This window comes from Colletes gigas, unplaced genomic scaffold (genome assembly GCF_013123115.1).
Source record: "Colletes gigas isolate AHSC1104 unplaced genomic scaffold, ASM1312311v1 Colletes_gigas_Sc00109, whole genome shotgun sequence".
In the NCBI taxonomy this organism is placed as follows: Eukaryota; Metazoa; Arthropoda; class Insecta; order Hymenoptera; family Colletidae; genus Colletes; species Colletes gigas.
Window position 1 is genome coordinate 102593 of NW_025106734.1, and position 7164 is coordinate 109756.

The following is a 7164-nucleotide window of genomic DNA, read 5'->3' on the forward strand; positions in this document are numbered from 1 at the left end:
ATGCTAGTAGACGTAATACGTCCCAATAGCCTATTTCTTTTGCTAGTAGACGCAACGCGTCCCAATAGCCAGTTTCCTTTGCTAGTAGACGCAACGCGTCCCAATAGCCAGTCTCCTTTGCTAGTAGACGCAACGCGTCCCAATAGCCAGTTTCCTTTGCTGGTAGACGCAACGCGTCCCGTTAGCCAACTATACTATAGTCTTGTCTCATGTCGCCATCCCTTCCGCAATACTCCATACAAACGAAAGATAGACAAATAAAATAAACAAGAACAGAGGGAAAATAACGAAACTTGAAATTGAACAAAAAGAAAATCAAATTTTCACAAAAGAAATATTTATTCAAAACTGACTATAAAGAAACTAAAATTTTACAGAAGAACTATTTACTCAGAATTAACCAAACTAAAGCTTTTTCCTGCTTTACAACAATTATCTATATCGCTAACACGGCTCATCGGCGCTACCACTGTCACTCTCGACAAGATTTTCGTCTGCACACCATTCTCCATTCCATAGTCGCAACCTATCCTTGGGAGCTGTTTGTGGTCTCCCCGACTCACCAACAATTTTATACCGATCATTCGGCAACTCTTCAATAATTTCGAATGGACCAACGTATTTTTTTGTCTAATTTTGCTCCGCGAGTAGCAGCTGGTTTAATAAAAACTGTATCACGAACTTTATATTCGACATTGGTCCGCCGCTTCTTATTAAAATTATTGTTCTGCTTTTCAGCGTTTCTTAACATTCTCTCTGAAGCAATTTCCCGATCACGCACCACATCTATCTTTTCACCCAAATTCGGCAATTCGGCTTCAATATGCAAAGCACTACCCGCGCTGCGCTCTACACCAAACAGCAATCGGTTTGGCGCAAACCCGGTGGAAGATTGTTTAGTAGTATTTAGCGATTCTTGGATTTTGCTAAGTTTATTTAACCAATCAGACGATTTAGAAACTTCGGCCGTGAGCAAATTTGTGATTGTTGCCACGTAACGTTCAGCTTGGCCATTAGCACGCGGAGCCCCAGTTGCAATTAAATGTACGTCGACATTTTGCTTTTTCAGCCAACACTGCAATGGTTTAAAAGTAAAATTGGTACCCCTATCCATCACTACAACTCGCGGTCTACCAAACAGCGTTAATCTTTCTTTAAAAACTTGAAATGTCTCTGCACCACTCAATGATTTTAAAGGTACTAATTGTAAATATTTTGTGAACGCATCAATTATTAGTAAAATATGCTGATACCCATCTTTTGTCTGGGCAAAGGGGCCAACACAATCACAATGTATTGTGTCAAATGGTATCTCACTGTTTTGTCCTCTTTCAATGTGATTTTTAATTCCCCAGTACAGTGAAAACTCGATAAATGTCCTCAAGAGCTGTTCCATAAATGATACATTTTTATCCCCACCACTAGGGGGATCCCCCTTGAATCAGTGAGGCGAAGTGTAACCGGAGACGTAGCGGCTTTCTTTAAAAATCTTTATTGCCTTCGTCATCTTAGTTTAAATGTCCCTGTCAGTGTGACCACACTACTGTACAAGAAGAAAGTTTTTTATTTTTTACTTTTTTTTAATCAAAATTTTACTATCATGTGGGGAAGATTTTTCTAATTAAAATGAGACTAAACACGATATAAATCGGCCAATATTTGTTACCATAATATTGAATGAAATATTGTGTACTCGTATCTTCGCAAGGTCAGTGGATTGGTACATTTATCGAACAGTGGTAGCTAACGAAACCCCCTATTTCATAAGTGTTGCAGTTTTTGATCACTTACGAAACGGTGGAACCGTTCCGTTTGAAAATAGCTACCTCCCGTTCGATAAATGTAGCCTACACCTCGATGCGTCGTTCTTTGATATTTCCGAACATAGAAAAGGACAGCACAAGAAGGATAAATTTTATTGAGCCACTGAAACCTATTATAGGTTTATTTCGGCTTTAACAATTTTGTTGTTACAGTAGTCTTACAGTTATTGTACAATGAAAGAATTGGTAGTCTCTAGATTTGAAGATTGCAGTCGCATAAAAACTGAAAAATATATTCACAGGCTTTAACATTAGGTTTAGCAAAGAAAATGTCCGCTTTTAATGGTAGAAAAAACTTAATTTTACGCAACTTATTAACTAATTTAATTCTTTGCGAGTCATAAAGACGACACTGCCACAAAACATGGTCCAAGTCCTCGGATATATAACCACACTTACAACTAGGATCACTGACAATGTTTATTCGATACAGGGAGGCAGCGAGATTATAATGATTGGCCCTGATACGGTTTACTGTGGTTATAAAACCCCTTTTAATGTGGGCCTTAAAATTTTGAGCAAACCAGGGAGTTGGATTTGGTTTGAAGAAATTTTGAAAATAGTGAACACCCTTGAAGGTGCCTTGCTCAGTAATTGTGGATCGAGTATTAAGAATACCTTTTAGTTTAAGATGACAAGTAAAATCGGTGAAAGGAACTTGAGAGATGTCCGCAGAATTAGAAGATGTGGCAGCTTTTGCAAGGGAGTCAGCATCTTCATTTCCAAACACTCCTATATGTGAAGGGATCCAAAAACATTTAATGGAGTGTGAGTTATCCTGACAGAATTTTACATACTTCTTTTTAAATTCAAGAATGAACGGATTAGATGTGATTTTAAGGCTAGTGGACTCTAAACTAAGTAAGGCACTCAAAGAATCAGTAAAAATAACGAAGGAGCGATTTCTATGCTGAAGTGCAATATCCATAGCGTCACACAGGGCCAAGCATTCCGCTGTAAAAATCGACGCGTTTCTGTCGATACTTTTTTTGAGACGAATGTTTAGATCGTAACAAAGACAAGAATACCCAACATAATCAGCATTTGCGATTTTACTGCCATCAGTAAATAAGGCCGTGGCACCATTGTCTATTATGATTTTTTTAATTTGAAGATTAGGATCACCTGAATCTTTAAGCTCAAAACCCAGAGTTGTGTTAATTGGGACGGATGTCATCAATGTATTGAAATCATGGCAATATAAATTGTATTTATTATTAGAGATGATTTTATCTTTTAACTCAGGAAGACAGTCAATGCATATGTCAAGAATTTTGTTTTTGAATCTAGAGTTTTTCCTTTTTGGGTGATGAAAGTACCTAGTGACAGCATTAAAAATTTTGGAACCTTTGATTGAAACAATTTTGGCAAGGTAACGTTCACATAGAAAAGTTGACCTGTCTGATAGAAGCATCAACTTGGATTCTGCTATCATTACATTGAGAGGAGTGCTTCTACGATACCCCAGTGCAATTCTAACAGCAGAATTTTGAATTTTTTCTAATTTATTTCTAAGAGATACCGTTATTGGCCAGTAAAGAAAGCATCCATAGTCTATAATAGAGCGAATGAAGCTTTTGTATATTATTAGTAAAGTCAAGGGATCTGATCCCCACCACGTTCCACACAAGAATTTTATCATGTTTAGTGATTTTATACATTTATTGTAAATATGATCTACGTGTGGTCCGAAAGTCAATCGATTGTCAAATATGATACCCAGAAATCTAACATATTTAACTGATTTCACAATGCAGCCTTCAACCTTTAATTGCACACTGTCGAATGGGATTCTTTTATTATTAAAATGAAGTAGGCCCGTTTTATTTGGTGTGAGAACAAGACCAATACTGAGCAGATTGGAACTAACAACATTAATCGCCTTCTCCAAAATTATTTTTGCTCTTTTCAGGGAAGAGAATTTAATATATAGAGCAATATCATCAGCAAATAAGGAAACATTTAATGATTTTGGTAAGCCATCTGTTACCTTCGCAGTATAGAGAGCGAACAGAAGTGGACTAAGAACTCCTCCCTGAGGAACTCCTTTATGAACCAATCTTGGTATCTCGTACGATTGAGCAGTATAAATGGTTCGTTCTCTCAAAAGAAAATTTATAAATTTGATTAAATTAGCAGAACAGCCCAAGGACGCCAGTTGGTGTAACATAATATTAACATTAACGTTATCAAATGCTCCCTCTATGTCTAAGAAGGCAGCTAGAACCTCTTTACGTTCACTGAAGGATTCCTCTACTTTAAGAGTTAGGTTAGTCAGATTGTCAATGCATGAGTTGCCCTTTCGAAAGCCGTGTTGACAGGCAGGCAACCAGTTATTTATTTCCGCCCAATACTGTAATCTATTTTTTACAAGAGTTTCAAATAATTTGCTAACGCATGATGTTAGAGAAATGGGCCGAAAGCTTATGCCATCAGACTTTTTAATAAAGTGGATAAAGGAGGATTTCCAGTTAGGAGGAAACTCATTGCAACAATACATATAGTTGAAGATGTCCAGTAATAATAATTTATATTTGGAGGGCAGCCTTTGTAAGATTTCAAAATCTATGCCATCCATACCAGGAGCTGATTTAGCATTTTTTATATCAAGGGCTGCATTAAATTCAACAAAGTTGAAGGAGGAGTCAAGGAATTCGTTTAGCGAACATTCTGGAAGAGCAAGCGGGTCGGTTGGTACCCACGGAGGACTGATTTTATTTAGAGCAGCTAGAGTCAGGTCAGATGTCTGCAGATTTTCATTGCAATGAGAATGATAGACCTTAGTCCATTTGTTTTTAAAAATTTTGCATTTTTTCCAAACATAGCTTGGATTAGTATGAAAGTTAATAGATTCAGCAAATGACCTAAAGCAATCTTTTTTCTTTTTCTTAAATGTTTTGATTACCAATGCTGAAGTTCTTTTATAGTCGATCAGATCAACCAAGTCGCTTGACCTTTCCCATTTCCTATAAGCTGCTCTACGTTGTCTTTTGAGCTCGTTACATTCGTTATCCCACCATGAAACTGGGTTCCTCCTATGACGTCTAGCATGTAATGTTCCCTTATCTCTACTAGGTGTACTATTTTTGACTGCATTGGAAATCGTATTGATAAAGAAATCATACTTATAAGTTGGAGAAAGTCTATCATAGTCGTCCAAAAGAAAATCACAGTAGCTTTTATCAAGATGGTTAAAGAAAGTGTCCCAGTCAGAGCGGGTCGACTTAATTTTAAAAGTTTTTTTTACATAGTAATGCTTGCCAACATGAACTTCAAAGGTAATGGGGAAGTGGTCAGAGCCCCAGGTCTCGTCAAAAACTCTGGATTCAATGGAACCACAGATATTCATAGTGGAAAAGAGAAGATCAAGATTGGATTTGAAGTTTGTGTTTATGTTAATATGGGTAATTGAGTCACTATTATGTAAAAACAAATCAGCTTCTTCTATAGAATTATGAAGTCTCCTTCCATTACTGTCAGTGTGATTACAATTCCAAATTGTATGATGCGCATTAAAGTCACCAACGAGGATACAGTTACGATCGTTATGAGTATTATTAACGATAGTAGACCATTAATACTGAGAAAGAGAGTGACCTGGGGTCCTGTAACAAACAATAATATCCAAACATGGGATGACATCCGTCAAACAAATACCACATAGCTCAACTGAATCATCAGGAGATGATAAATTAACTATTTGTGTAAATGCAAGGCTTTTTCTAATTAACATGAGGATTCCCCCGCCCCTTGAATGTGCCCTATCTTTCCTAAACGAGATAAAACCCGGAAAGGATAATGTATCGCACGTTGTTAACCAAGTTTCCACAAAAATTAGAATATCATAATTATCCAAAATAGACTGGACCTCAGGTAGTTTTGAACGAAGGCTTCTTGGATTCCAGTAGAAAAAGCGAAGAGAAGTAGAGAAAGTGCCCATGAGCAGAAAAACAGCTGCGAGAAATTGTATTATAATTAGTCTTCTTGTTCTTCAAAGGCACACGAGTCTTCACTGGTTGTATCAGAAGTGGGAGAGCTTTTGAGACGTTTGATGATGCGGTTTATACGTTCTTTTAATTTACGTTCCGTAATGAAACTTTTCAAATTTAACAGCATACTAATAAGGGCTGAAATGTCATGAGTATAATTCAAGGCTGTTTCGGAAACGTTCGGATTATCGAAGCAGGCCAAGAGGAATTGAGCACAGCTATCGAAACTAAGAGGGAGATTGAGTGATTCATCTTCGAAAAATTCTGAGGATGAGCGTAGGAGTGATGTGATTTCATCAATGGTGGTGCCTGAGCTTGCCTCCACTTTACGCTTCTTCCTTGTGGCTTTGATGTTTTTATCAGTTTTCTTTTCCTGTTTCAAGGATGAACTATTTGGCTTAGGGCTGGCTGTAGATGTCGAATCTGTTGGTGGAGGTCTCTTGATAACCACAGGAGGTAGCATATTTTTTACCCCTGATAAAATTTGGGACCCTCTTGAAGCCAAAGAATCAGAAGGTTTAACTACAGGGTCATCAGATGCAACTGGGAAATTTGTATCCTTCACTTGAGTATTTGGTGCATGGTCTATATTTTCAGCAATGGTGTTCTTGCAGTGCTTGGCTAGATGGCCTTCAGCTTTACATAAAAAGCATGTTAATTTCTCAGTTGATACATATATCCAATACAGCGTATTATCATAATTAATTTGGATAGAGTCAGGTAACTTGGGAACATCATCTAGATCAATGTAGACTTGCCTCCTAAAGCTTAGAACATGGCTATAACCAGGCTCAGTCATACCAGCTCGAACAAAAGTGATCTGAGATTTTGTTGCTATGTTTAGTTCAGTTAATTTATTTTCTATTAAATTGTGTGGAATGATTGGACACACGTTAGATAGAAGAATTCGTTTTGCCGGAGAAACCAGCGGACGAATTCCAAGAACGTGGTTGTTTATGTTTACAGTCTTGTGGGATGCGAGAAGAGAATTAACAACTTCCTGACTGCTCAAGTACATGCAAACACGACTGTGTGAGATTCTTGAGGAAAACCTGAGGTTGCAAGGATCAATTAATTTTCCAATAGCCATGTTATATTCCTTGATTTTGATACCTTCCACTGAGTCAATAACGATGGCTTGTTCTTTCTTTGGAAAAATTCCATTTTGAGTTGCTTGGGCGTATGTAGACATTGTTGGTGGAGAGACAGTATTGTTAATTAAACGTTGTGAGTGGGCATCCCCGATATCGGAAATGCTCATTTAAGTTGACTTATATTTCCCACAGGGAAATATACTCCAGGACTACGTCCCAGGGAAAAAAAAACACCGTAACTTGACTTTGCCGCAGAGA